Raw genomic sequence first — 14,542 nt, forward strand, 5'->3', positions numbered from 1 at the left:
AGTTTTAACAAATGTAGTATAAATGGTTTAGAGTGAAATATACAAATTCTTTTTATTGCACAATAGCCATCAAAATCAAGAAATTTGGCTTTCGTGTTGTTAAAAGTCATTAGCACCGCTGCACTATACCACCCAGTCCGGCAGCGTACAGGTCCAGATCCAGAACATGTGGAAAGTAATACTATAATCTGCCTTTCAATATTTTGCAATAAAGTATGAAATGATTTAAAGCCTTTTGATGTAATAAGGCTTAACTGGCAGTAGCATAATAACATATCAGGTCAATTAAATAGATTTATTTCACGATCTTGTGAAGGAGGACGTCTCAAAGGTATTAAAGGTATGATTAGTGATTAGTGATTAGTGGTAGGACTACATCGGGATAGAAATGATACAAAAGGAGTTGTATTTGAATCTTTTTCTATCACGTGCTGTTTGTATGTAGTTTTTAACTGTAAAGAAATAAAATATGCGATCACAGTTAGAATAGTATTCGTGTAGATTTTCCTGCGTCATTGTAGCTATAAACAAAATAGCCCTAAGTGACAAAACGACTTATATCTAGACTAAATAGACCGCTTTATCTCTAGCAATCGATCCTAGCGAGGCGTGCTCTCGATCTCAACTCCTGCACCATGTACCAGACGGCAACGAAAAAATCAGTCGCCCGACCCCACCTGTTATGCTATCTCCCATCTTCACCCGGCGTGCCTGCTACATTCCACTCTTCACGAAGCTGAACGAACAGAACTGCTGGCCGACAAGTCCTGTTTTAAGAGGTTTGTTACTTTGATTTCTCCCATTTACTGTCGTTGTAGTTTTTATTAGACAACAGAGGTTGAGAAGATAAACTTGACTTTTCATCGTAAGAAGAGCGCTGATATATCCCCCTTTTTTGACGGAATATGTACCCTGTAATCTTCATGCACACCTTGCAGTCGCGGTCACACGCGTACCCTAGCGCATTCGCAGGGCTTCTGCATCTACAACAATTCTGTGTCAAGCTTGATGGAGCACAGTTCTGACCTGTCCGTACTTAAAACCTCTTGAGGACACAACTGCTGAGGACTCGAAGATGACAAATACTCGAACAGTATCATTTTCATCTTTAGTTGCTGTGCTTTGTCAAACATTTCATCTAAGGTGACCAAATCTGAATAGAGAACGTTTCATTAAGTTGAGTCTTTTTCAGTGAAATTGTTCCCAAGCGCAAGCTTAGTACCTGTAACAGTAAATCACTGTTACTACTAAGTCTATACAGCATGTTTTCACTGTATTGATCATGGCATTACTAAAAAGTCGGACTATATATTTGAGTCCAGTCAGGCATTTTTCACTTGCCTGACCATGAATACGAAGTAACATTAGCTTTGTAGTGTTCCAAATTCTATTCAGGATCAAAAGAAAAGAAAAAGATAATCATGAAAAGAGAAAAGGAAATACAGTCATTGACAGTATGAGCAGTATATATTTAAGTCACTGAGAATACTCCCATTTTTCTTCCATGCATGCACTTCCCATGATGCATGAAATGATGTAGACAGAAAAATCCATCTGGCCAGAGGAATTTTTTCTTTAATTATTTTTTTTTGGGAATTTAGGGCTCTCCTCCCTCGGTAGGTACATGTATGAAAGGATTCCATGAAGCCAGATGCAGTCTTCGCGGAATATATCCCCGGCAAGATAGAGACTGATCTTTCAGTCAAGATTATTATGATGCTCCTTCAATGCAAAATACATCTGAGACTCGGGACATATTTTCTGAGTATTTTCAGACTGGAATCAGAAAATATTTTAGTATATTTGTATGTTAGCAGAAGAACCAACTACATTGGACAGGCCTTTACAAATTTATCCATGATATATGATTGTAGATATTTCACTGCCAATTAAAATATTTGTTTATTGGGCCAATGATGACATGGCAGGGTCTTTGTTTTGTTTGTTTTTCTGTTTACTTTTTTGTAAGTAGGCAAGTTTTGAAAACGGGGCAAATTAGATAACCTGATGAAGATCGAGCTTGTGAAGGGGATGCACTAAGGGATTACAGTTACCATGGCAACAGCAGTATTGTCATAGCCAGGTTGTTGCAATCAACTTTGAAGTTGTAATCATGCAATAGTTTATATGGCAGCCACTGGGCAATTCTCTATGGGCGTTTAATGTTTGTTACCATGGTTTAATGTTTGTTACCATGGTAACGGCAACCATTATTTATTAAACAACTTGTGGTACATGATGCGATAAACTGTGGTCAAGGATCAGTCAATCGCCAGATCCCTGAAAGGTCTCTGCATGCTGATGCATTCCACAGACAATTCTTAGAGGTTGGTGTGCTTCCTGAACATATCAGCGTCAGCAGCACAACATTTAAACACTCCTTTTCAATCAATAATTCTTGAAAATCTGATATTGGTGCTTTTTCCTTGAATTTTACTGCCAAAAGGTTAATTTATTCATTGTACCTAATCCAGGGACAATGTCACAAAACAGGTCATGAGACCTATAGATGCATGCTTAAAAAAAAAAAAAAAAGCCGAACATCAAAGCTGAAAAGTTTTGTAATTGATAGGTGATACTAGGTTCACAATGTTTATATATTGATTTTTGTACCTTTTTGACACTAACAGAGTTTTTAGAGAGTGCACATCAAATTGCTAACAATCTTCATAGATTTCTGTACACAGAGCAGGAATGGATTGTAGACTCTGATATATAATAAAGCTGATAATTTGCCTAGATAATAGAAACTTTATGAAGTACTCCTGCTTCTAGTAGACAAAGGTCAAGCCTAAGATATTTTCTTCATCTATAGCTCGTTGATAGTGTGATATATTAAAATAAGTTTTTTTCTTTTCTTTTCTTTTTCTCAGTGAATACTGTTGAATACATGTATATATCCTTGTGGTAAGTTTGTCTTTTAGATATGCCCTATGGGTTGGCAATTTAGATTACATTGGAAACCTTTCAGGCTTGAGGTAAAAGTTAATTTTGTTGACCCTGTTCCAACCATTACAAAAAATCATAGCTTAGACATACACAAGATGGTAATCAGTGATAATATGAGAGTATTTTTGTCATTTCTAGTGCCTTTAAAAAACAAAGAAAAACTTCTCTCTTTGACTGTAATACTGCATACTCCAATGTAGACTGTAAAAAAATAAAGAAAGAAGAAAAAAAGACAGGAATTTATCATCTTGTTTTAAGATTTAATTTGAAGAGCCACTTAGAAGAACAGTTTGTTACTGTGTTACAATTTATGGTTAAAATTATTTGTATCATGCAATATAGTACTGAAGTGTTTTAATATCATATGTTATGATTATATTATATTCTTTTTTTTTAACACTAAATAATCCTCAGACTGGAAAAAACATGCTGTAGTTTTCACAGTAAACCTGCTCAATGGCATTTATGAATTTCCCTTCAGAGCTTAGATTAGAATTGTTTCCCAATCAGGTGGGTAATGTGATGTATGTCGAGGTAAGATGATGCACAGATGTAGGTTGGCTTGGGTACTCACGGGTCAGGCAGTGTGCTTTTTTTCCGCTTTACTCAGTGGTGCAACATGGCAGAAATTTGAACAGGAAACCGTGAAGGGGCCAGTTTAAATTGGCAGCGGAAACATGGGGTGAAAAGGGGACCCATGGTTTTTAAAGGTGTACCTCATTTGGTCACTTAAAGGATTACTTTACTCCTGTAACTCTTTGAATTTGTTCGATTGTGTGAACAGTTGACTTAAACTCATTTGATTTGACATTTAACTTAGAGTTAGAAGGAATGCAAACCATATATTTGTTTTTAGTATTTGATCGATCTTTCAAACATGGTAAGGTGATCCTATTGAAAATGAAAGCAAACTTATGATAACCCTTATTTGTTTAATCCTTCGAATGGAACTGTAGACTTGCGCTCCAGTTTAGACTTGAGCATCATTTACATGATTGAACAGTAACGAGATCACTGTTTATCTTGGTCTGACTGAATGTTACTGACTTGACGTCATACATGTACAAGCCCTGGACGCTGTCAGAGGAATAAAACCCACAGGTGCTATAGATGCTATCAAAGTCCTTACACTTTGACCCTCAGTCACAGACACACATTTGTTTGATAATTGGGTGATACCTTGTTGACATGGCAGATAATAGATAAGGCAACCCTTCTGTGTGCAGGGGTTGTACTTATCCAATTACCAAATAACCCCAAATTCTTTTTTTACCCAAGGAATTTCATTTCAGCTGCTGTGGCTTTTTTCCACAAGCTTTATGACGAATCACGTGATGGTTACAATGGTGGAATCCAATGAGATAAGTGCAGCTATTCCTTTTCACAGTTCCTTTCTTGTCCATTAAATTTGATTCCCGAGTGGTTATTTGTGGAATATGTGACTGACACAGGCTGTGTTTGACAGCTCAAACTTCTTTTTTTTTTTTTTTTTTCAAAGCAAGAAAAAGGAGAATAGGGGGAAAATGAGAAAAGAAAAATATGTCCACAATGTCATTTTCAGATATAAAGAGCTCATTCTTGTTATGGTTGGGAGACTTCCAAAATGTACTGAGAATATGGGCTACTTCCTTCAGAATAATGTATGTCAGTTCTATTTTGTTTTGTCTCATGAAAGTGCTAAAATAACTGGAATGATTTACAGTAAAAATAAATGGATGATAATTGATTCATTATTCTCGTTTTGAGTTTTAGAATGACACTTTCAACTTCTCTTTCCTTTTATGTAGTGTAGTGACATTAGGCCTGTAATATGAAATCTATGTACCGTGTAGATCATATTTTAGATGTGACATATTTGTGATCAGACCTGGTCAGCCCCCTGTCAAGAAAATTGGAGAAATGTGACACTCCCAATACTTCTATAGATTTATGTGGATTTTATCATTCTTTTCTAGTAAGTAAAGAAAAGGCATGAAAAGGGGAAATAGAACTGTAGCAAATTGCATTTTCCACCTTTACCCCGCATGGCCCCACCCACATAATCTGTGGCCAACACCTCCTTCAGTAAATAGTTTGAGCAAGAAGGCATACAATGTCATGACTTGCTATGGACACATCCCAATAGCTTGTATTGTAACTAATGCATTGATGCACTTTGCAGTGACTTGGGAAAACCTGAAGTGTGATTTTGGATGGTGTAGACGCATTGTAGACTAAAAAGCTATCAGTAGGAATGTCAAAGTTTTGCTGTCATTCCACAATTATTTTAAGTAGGATATGATTACTACTGAATATGTGAGAATGATTAAAAAAAAATGTATACAGAAGTTTTCAAAATCACTCCCGTAAATTTATTAATGAGTATGTTTGTCGTCAGTACTATTACTTGCAGTCTGAATCATTATTGGAAGTGTCAATAATATTTTCTTTTGAACTCTGTAATGATGAATCATACCAGCATTTGATTTTAAGTAACAATTGACATATGAAGAGTTTGTTTGCAAAAACCGATAAGTCCATTTTTGAAGATTTTGAAGTACGGTCTCTGTCATAAAGTACAAAATAATACCTTTTAAATGATATATTGGTCACTACATATAAAGGTATATTTTTGAAGTTATGGTCAAAAGAAGCAAAAATTTTCTTATTATTCCCTTTATTTTTCTTGACCTTTAATCGCAAGTATCTCCATTTGACAAATATGGACTTATCGGTTTTTGCAAACAAACTCTTCATATATTCCAGTTTGAGAATTCCTTTAGCAGCAGTGATTAGATGTGTGATACTTGATGTACACTTTCTCTGCAAGTTTGTTTCATTTTTTTGATGACAAATTGCATTTTTTAAATATGTTGAGTGGCCAGTGCATATCACTAGTGAGCACAGTCATTATGGGACAGAATTAGTCCAGTCACGTGTGATGATAATTGCTGTGTGTAACATGTGAAAGTCAAAAAAATGATTGTCAATCTGATTCTATTTAGAAATGCTCGTCTTCATTTCCAGCTTCTCAGTGATTTGTTTATTACAGGGGCTCCCACAGAAGTATATCAGTTGTTGGGTGTGGTTAGCTAGTTGTGATCATATAATGAGCAGTGAGCATTCACAGAAGTTGGCAGTGGCTTGCCCAAATATGGTCGTATCCAAGGGTGCATGCACCCACGCTCAGTGTGTAGGTGTTGAATGAAAACGAGGGAGGAAGAGGATAGGGGCACACTAGTGATTACACCTCACACAAATATGTCAGATGTTGAATCAGTACTATAATGCAAATATTCAGAGTGTATTTGTTAACATTACAATTAATCAGCAAAACATATACCAACTCACATGGGAGGGGTTGATGTTAATAATGAACACCCCTCCCAAATCCTGACAAATTTTGCTACTACAGCTGTATGTCCATATATCCACACTCGGTCTTTATGTGAATGGCAGCACCATAGGTTAAATGACCCTGGGACTGAGGAAAAAGTGAAAATATACATGCATATTCTTTTGTCTTGAGTGCTACATAGTCCTATATACACTGTATGTACAGACTTAGCCATTGGGATCTGTATGACAATGTACCAAGTGGTAGGTGATTTTTGGCAGGTGTTGCACTCAGATTCTTTAACGAACAAATTATGTGAAAGATGTGAGTGGCATCTTGACCAAGTAGACCATGTGATCAACAGTCTTCTGTGTACAAGATGACGTAAGCCTTCAAGCAGTAGTTAAAATCCTTTATATATGTACATTGTATACTTGTATAGTGTTACTTGTAAGGGTTTTTTAAAGAGCTTGACGAAGATAGCCACTTCAGTAGCCTTACAACAAAGGACATATTTGATAATAGTATTTTCACAATTTTGATACAACAGTAAATAGATAAATGTTACTTCTGTATAGCTGTGCTATAAGTCAAGAGTTCAGCACACTTCTTCCCACAGTTTTGCCCAATACATGCACTAAATTGCATTTTAAATAGATGACTGATTTATTTAGGCGAGGAGTTCACCAAGACACGTGCAAGTGATGACTACAAACAAATTAAAAGAAAGCCAGCCATCTTTGCGCATCGCTGAAATTCATGAGAGCATCATAAATCTCCTGCTGTTACATAACATTTATGGGTCGCTGAGTTTTGTGAATGGAGGGTTACATGGAGCCGCAGCCTGCCCTCTTTGTCTTGGCACAAATGGGGGATAGCAGGACTTTGAATGAAGACCTTGTGTAGAGACCAAAAATCAATGTTTCCCCATCAGGAAGTGCATTCCGTAGATGTTGGTACACTTGTGCAGTTGGCACTAACGTTTGCAGCCATGATCATACTTAGCTGTAAGCCCAGATGCTTGTCTGTGTGGACTATCCAACATCTTTTTTTTTTTCTTTATCGCCTGATCGAAAATTAGTCCATTCCACTCCAGTTCATATATGGTAAAGTAAACACATTCTACAGATTATACATGCACAGAGTCCAAAGAGCTCACATATTTGTATTTTAAATGTTCAATCACCTATTCAGAGTGCACCTTTGTCCTCCAGGTGATAAGTGAAGTATAGATGTATAGGAAATTAAACATACTGTACTGATAATACAATGTATTGTTTTATCTAAAGATGACTGAAGATTCCGCATTTTCTGCAGTAATATTTAAAGGAAATCTCACAATGATCGAATGCTGTCTTAAATCTCTCTGACAAATACATTGTTGTGATTTTTTAAAATACAAATATATCAGTATTATTGGCATAATTTGACCGCAGACTGACCTTGCCATTATGAAAATTTAAGCCCATTCATACAGTGTCGTCATTCTGTTCTGGGAGTATAATGGTGTCTACTTACAGACAGTATTTGCAGGCTCAAGCAGTATGCATCACAAATTCCCACACAAAAACCTAACAATTGATGCGTGACTAAAATATGGGATGCTTATAAAGCAAAGCTTGACTGTGTAGACAATCATGTGATACAACCACAGTTTGTATTTACAAGTTGTTGTTTGGGTTGAACATGCCTGCACGAGCAAGAAAAATATATGGTGTACTTATTATAGATATGTGATTTTTCATGCAAGAATTTGCACTAGTGATAACTGATAATAATATCTATAAAGATATGAAGCCCTCAGTATAGTTCTAAATTCTGTATTGAATGTCAAACTGACATTTTGCTTATATACACGTTTTGATCGATCATACTTGCAGACTTGAGCAAATAGCTTTGTATAAAATCCCCTCCCCCAACTCGTATGAAAAAAAAAATCATAGGAAAATTGCAAAGCAGTACATGGTAAAACATTTATAATGACAAACAGGAACAGCACATAACCTTTTTTACTTTGTGTACGTGATATTGCATCAAGTGATAAACATAAAAAGTAGTGTACCATCAAACTTGCAGTGACTGACTTTTTCAAAACGTGCCATTCTTCAGTGACATGTTATTGGCAAGTATGTAAGCACTTATAGTCAGTGACCATTCCACAGAAGGGGCATTTATGAGGGCAGCAATATAGATAGTCACAAATAAGTCACTTACAAATGGTCATGGAACTCTCTCCATTAGGTTACAATTATTGCATTAGTGCTATATTAATGTAACAAGATGTTAGTGCTACCTTTGTTTTAAAGTAATTGTTATGGACTACCTTTGTTTTAAAGTACCCGTTGTGGAATACCTTTGTTTTAAAGTACCCATTGTGGAATACAAAAACAAAAACAGAAACAAACAAAACCTGAAAGTTTAGGGTAAATATTACTGCCTTTTATGCTATTTTCATTTACACTGGGGGAAATACTTAGCTTCCTGTCCGTATGAATGGGCCTACATTTGAAACATTGTTAGAGTAGTATTAAATTTGGAAAAGACAAGAATTCTTGGATTTCTTTTTATTGATCGATGGAGAAGTTTTCTATTAAAGGATACACTGATTATGAGATGTGTGAATGCTGTATTAAAAGCAAAAGCAACAAATACATAAGGGAAATGGAAGTGGGTTGGTCATTTTATCTTGACTTATAGAAAGTTGCTTTGGTCACCTTGACAGATAGAGGAATCAGGTGGTTAGTGTGTTCTTTTGCCCTTTCTTTTTTGCTGGCTACATGTCATTCATGTATGCATTCATTGTACCCTCAAATTAGCTCCAATTTACATGTTGGTTCAAAGGTAAGATTTGAGAATGACATTTCCATTAATCAAATAAAGATTTTGTTAATGAAATAATGAAGTGGGACTGTGGTAGTTGTTTGACCTACAAATTAAGCAATTAAAATACTTAATGAGTCATGCTGCCCTACAAAATCTTATGTTTGTTCTAGATCCCATGTGACTGAAGGAAAGTTGGTGTTACAAGTTGACAATTTGTAGTTTGAAAACACCTGAGCCAGTTTGATGTTAAAAGAGCACTGTGTATCACATTGCAGTGTTTTGACAATCATTACTCTGTCAGACATTCATGCTGAATTCAATTTATTGTGGATTTAATTTTTACGTCATGAAGGCTCTTTTTCTATTACTCATCAGAGTTTGGGTTCATGATAGTTCATCATAGTAGAAAGAGATGAGACTGTTCATAGTGTAGATGTGCTCTGTCTTGGTTGCCCATAATTTGGTCCTACAAAATTCTGTGCAATTGAAACTCAATGTCAGGCAAGTAATATTTATAATATGATTGTTATTATGTCTGTTCAGTGAGAGAAACATGTTATCTCATAGGGCCCTCATTGTACACTGTGGTTTCTTAAATTTATCATAGATATTCTGTAATAATAAAATATACTTGTTACAGTTTTAGTTTATATTATATCTGCATTTGTGTGCATAAGATAAAGTCTGCTGTGTAGGGATCTTTACTGAATGCAAAATGCAGAGTAAAAACAGCACTGAGTTGAAAAGCAAAAATAGAAGAGGAGATGAATCAATATATCATAAAACAAAAGAAGAAAAGGTACAGTCAGGTAAAAACAAAACTAGACAAAACAACCCCCACTTTCAATAAATAAATAAATAAATAAATAAACACACCAAAAACAAAAAAACCCACAACCCCCCCCCCAAAAAAAAAACAACAAACAAACAAACAAACAAACAAACAAAAACAGTAGATATCAGAACAACTTGACAGCTGCTAGTGGGCTCACCATAACTGGCATATGACCATAGTAGGCACTGTAGTATCCACACACAGAACAGAGTTATGCACATGCATACACACACACTTACACACAGCTCATTTGCATGTGACAAAAAAATATTGTGACCTTCGTATTTATGCCCTATTAGTGCCAGATGAATGCCTCCACACACCATGATGGGTTGGGAAGTTTTGGAAGGCAGGAGCCATCGGACTTGGATCTCCTGTGAATTTACACTTTGGTGATCCCCATCATCCTTTTATATTTGATGAGTGATAGATATTGATGGTTTTAACACTTCTTGTCTGTGTCCAGTGGATTTCATGGGATATATGTCCATGATTCTTTTAGCATTGAATATCCACTGTATATTGATATCAGTAAACTCGTTACACGTCAGCCTTGATCTGGGGAATATTACAATAATATGTCACAGGGAAACTATGACTACCTAGTCATATCTCATCAATGTATTAGTGTCAGCCATCACCCATATATCTCCATAATTGCATTCAGGGAGAGAAAAAGTGCTAGGTGTTGGCAACGCTCACCTGTAAAGGGCTTTTAAAGACCCAGTAGCGTGGACAAACATGGATGGTGCAATAGAATTGATCTTTATTCGTTGCCCTCCGGGATACATTAAAAAAAACACAAATATTGCCTGTCAGCAAACGTGTGCATCAAAGTGCACGCTTGTTGGTAAACTGTCAACTCTAACTCAGATTCTTCAGCTGTGTGTATAGATCAGTGATAAAGCTTAGACACAATTCATTTTTGGGATTTTCAAATATATTCCAGCTGGGCCAGCGTTACCACTCCATGGTATCCCAATGTTACGAGGTCCTTAAGTCTGGAGGGTAAGCTTGTCAACACTGACACATAAACATCTTGGCATTAGCCTACAGGTTGCCCAATGAAAACATAATGATATGACACATACGTGTAGGTGCAAGTTTGTGTTACTCAGTGTCGAATATATTGCCCTTTTTTCTGCAACATGACACTAAACATATTGGTTGAACTCTTCACTTTTTTTGAACAACAGGTACTGTACGAGCTGAATTTTTCGCGTACAGATATTTTCGCGAATTGCTACTTGGAGGACATTTGCGCGTGTTGTTAATTTCGCGGTTGCGACGGTCTAACTGAACATAACTATTTGCGCGTTGTTATTTTCACGTGTTGTTATTTTCGCGGTTCAAAGGCGATTCGCGAAATTCGCGAAAATAAAACCACCGTGAAAATTTCAGCTCGTACAGTATTCTGTTTATTTATATTCTGGCTTTGTGAGATCCTATTTCAGTTAAGGAAATTTGGGGGTACAGTACCAAGCTTCTGTTATATGTGCAAAACTCATTTTCTGGGCCCTGTTTTATGAAGAGTTAAAATTGATTATATAGTTGATTTCAACTGTATGTCTATGACAGCCTGTGTGGTATGGAAATTTATAATCGATTATATCTTTTGATAAAACGGGGCCCTGGTCTAATAGAAAGATTATAATCACTTATGAAATAGTACAGAGCATACCATTTTAAGAGGAATTAAAAGTTTATTTGATGAAAATCGGGTTTGGAATGACTGAAACATCAAAAAAACAAAGTCAAACAAAGCAATCGTAATAAAATATGGGTCCCACACCTTATTGAATCACTCTGTTTTGGATATCTCAGCCATTTCAAAACCAATTTTCATCAAACAAACGTTGAATTCCTCATGGAATTACATGCTCTTTCATATTTCATAAGAGGTTTCTCATTATCTCACCAAAAAATGTTAGAAACCCGAAACTGGGTCTCAACCAAAACTATACAATCCCTTTAATGTAGGAGCAGTCTGAATTCTTCAGAAATGTGCTATAGACTTCATGGAGTACACATTTTGATCTATAGATACGATTCAATGATTTCATAATTATTGAGTTCATTACCAAAATAACTTTAATGATATTAACCAATAACAAAACTGTCACAGTATTAAAAAGTATACATATTGGCCAAGAGGAATAAAGCAGGCAATGCATTTTGTGTCAGGGCCGGACCTGTGTGTGTGATGAAAATATATGCATTCTGTAGGACATAACCGAAAATCACTTGTTCGTGATTCAGGCGCATACTGTCCACTGTGGCAAAGCATTCCTGCTCCTACTCTTCCCTTTCTGTGAGGGAACGTTGAAGGAACAAAGGGGGATACAAGATTATAAAGCTACGACATGGCTAGTACCTGATATTTTTCCTTTGCACGCAGGGACCAGAGTTCATGAACAGAATACATGTATGTCTTTTTATGACTCTGGAGTATCAGCTCAAAGCGACATACTTCTGTTATGTGTGTATTTATAGAGCCAGTAAACACTTTCAGGATGTCGTTGTGTTCCATGTCAAACAGGTCGTCAGATTTCATTTGCCAGACTCTCATCTCAGTTCTGGGTAGACTGATCTTATGGTTCACATTTATCAGCAACAAAGTGTGCAACCTTATCACTATAGGTGGAGATGGCATAAGGTTACAGTCCCCTGTGTGTGCTGCTGCTCCAACTTAATAACACAGAGCTGCAAAACCTGAGGAATCTGAATGAAACATACTTATGCATACTTTGAGAGAGGAAAAAGTAATAAGAAAAGATCAATTTATAGCAAAGAGGCTGAGCAAACAAAGGTAACTCTGCTATATTTTTCCGAACTCCTCTAGGGAAATTATTTTTTCTTCAACTCTAATTGTATGAAAGATGCTGTTATACAGTCACCCTTGTGATAGCTAAGATGTGACTGTAGGAAATACTGTGGGGTGTCCACAGCTGCTACCGTGGGGTCCAGTTAGCACCTTACGTCTACAGTTTGTTAACATGTAGGTCAACTTTTGTGAAGGTCAAAGGCTTTCCGGCTTCCGCTCAAATGATTCAGTTCCTGCAAGATGTGCCGTTCGAGTTAAGGTGTGTAATTTATGCCACACCATGTTCAAGAAGGCTTCAAAAGATAGAGTAATATCTAATGAAAAGGATGATAAAAGTTTCATGAAAATAGGACATATAATAAAAAGGTAATGAATGTTACAATTTCACATGTTGCACCACATATCTTGGAATTACAAAGAGCAATGTTTACATCACCTCTCAACTCTTGCATTGGCTTATATTGGTGAAAGAAATGTTGTTATCAAAATCTAAGTTTTGGTGCAATTTAGCAAATGCAATTTTGTTTCCTCTAGAAAGCATTGTTGCTTGTGAATTGGACTCCAAACCACAATGGTTTGATGCTCTATTCAATGCTGCTTCCCCATATTTCTTGCTGTTTAGTCCTTTGCTACATCTCTGTTTCCTCGATTATTTGTGTGTCGCTGTATGTGTGGGTGTGAGCTTCTTTGTGCACCCATAATTATACTTTTTGTGTGTATTTCAAATCAATGGAGCAGTCCATATCTCTACAATCTTGTCTTTTCAAATTAATACAATAATTTTGTTGAAGTAGTTTGACATAGGTTATGCACATGCTTATCTTTTTTTTCTGCTGTTTTCAAATGTAGACCTACATGTATGTTCATAAGTATTAAATCAATTTTTTATTTCATTCTAAGGAATTTATGTTATTGGAAGTCAAATTTGATTTGAATTGATTTGAACTGATACAAAGGATACACTAAATTCTGTTTCAAGATTTTTTTTTTAATCAAGATATGTATACAGTTCAGTGGGAGACTTAAAACTAACATACATAACATATTTTCTGTCCAATTTGGTGAAATCTCCACCACTTGTATTTAGCTAATACATGTCTGAGCTGGTTATGATTTGTTTGTATGTCTTTATTCTGCTCTTGATATAAAATTACGTAGCACTAGAAGTGAAGTAGAGTTTGGTTTGAACAATCCATTTTGATGAAATCATTCTTCTTTTCATTTTGCTTATGCCCTGTTTTATTCAAATCTAATTATATTCCAGCAATTTCCCATTCATCAAGCTCTCCCTTTTCTTGAGGATATACATGTAGTTTTAGTTTCCATGAAAATGAGATCATTGGAACAAATTTACTTCTTTATTTGGTATGGTCACATCCCAGCCATTGCTCACTATAACTGAAGGATGTGATACTGCAATATATACCAAGTTACATCCATACAGGAAGTTTGTATCCGGCTGCATTTTTAAATCTCTGTCAGGTATATCAGCTTAGACACTTAGAAAGATAATGAATTTCTGAGGTGGTCGGTGGGAGGATATGAATCCGTGGCAAGAAATGAATACAAGCTGTAATCCATCTTCCTCAACATTTCACTTTTTTGTGTTCTGAGCCATACTGAAAAAGTGAAAACAGGAAGCAGAGCTCCAAGGGTTTGTAGGTGGTACGGTAGCACCGATACTTCCTGTCTTAGTCTGCAACATGGCCTGGATATAAAGTGAAAATCTTACCCCCATGTTAAAGTAATTTTTAATGAATTCTATACAGTAGAATCACACAAGCAGAACAGTAAA

The 14,542-nt window shown here is 36.0% G+C and overlaps 1 protein-coding gene across 1 annotated transcript in view; it reads left to right on the forward strand.

Moving 5' to 3' along the window:
- Positions 1-640: 640 nt before the first annotated feature.
- Positions 641-14,542, forward strand: part of LOC140228677 (gelsolin-like protein 2) — a 55,280-nt gene continuing 41,378 nt past the window's right edge. The window contains exon 1 of the mRNA XM_072308940.1: positions 641-779. The gene's annotated coding sequence lies outside the window, so the exon portion shown is untranslated. The remainder of the gene's footprint in view (positions 780-14,542) is intronic.

The sequence above is a fragment of the Diadema setosum genome, chromosome 5, assembly GCF_964275005.1.
Source record: "Diadema setosum chromosome 5, eeDiaSeto1, whole genome shotgun sequence".
In the NCBI taxonomy this organism is placed as follows: Eukaryota; Metazoa; Echinodermata; class Echinoidea; order Diadematoida; family Diadematidae; genus Diadema; species Diadema setosum.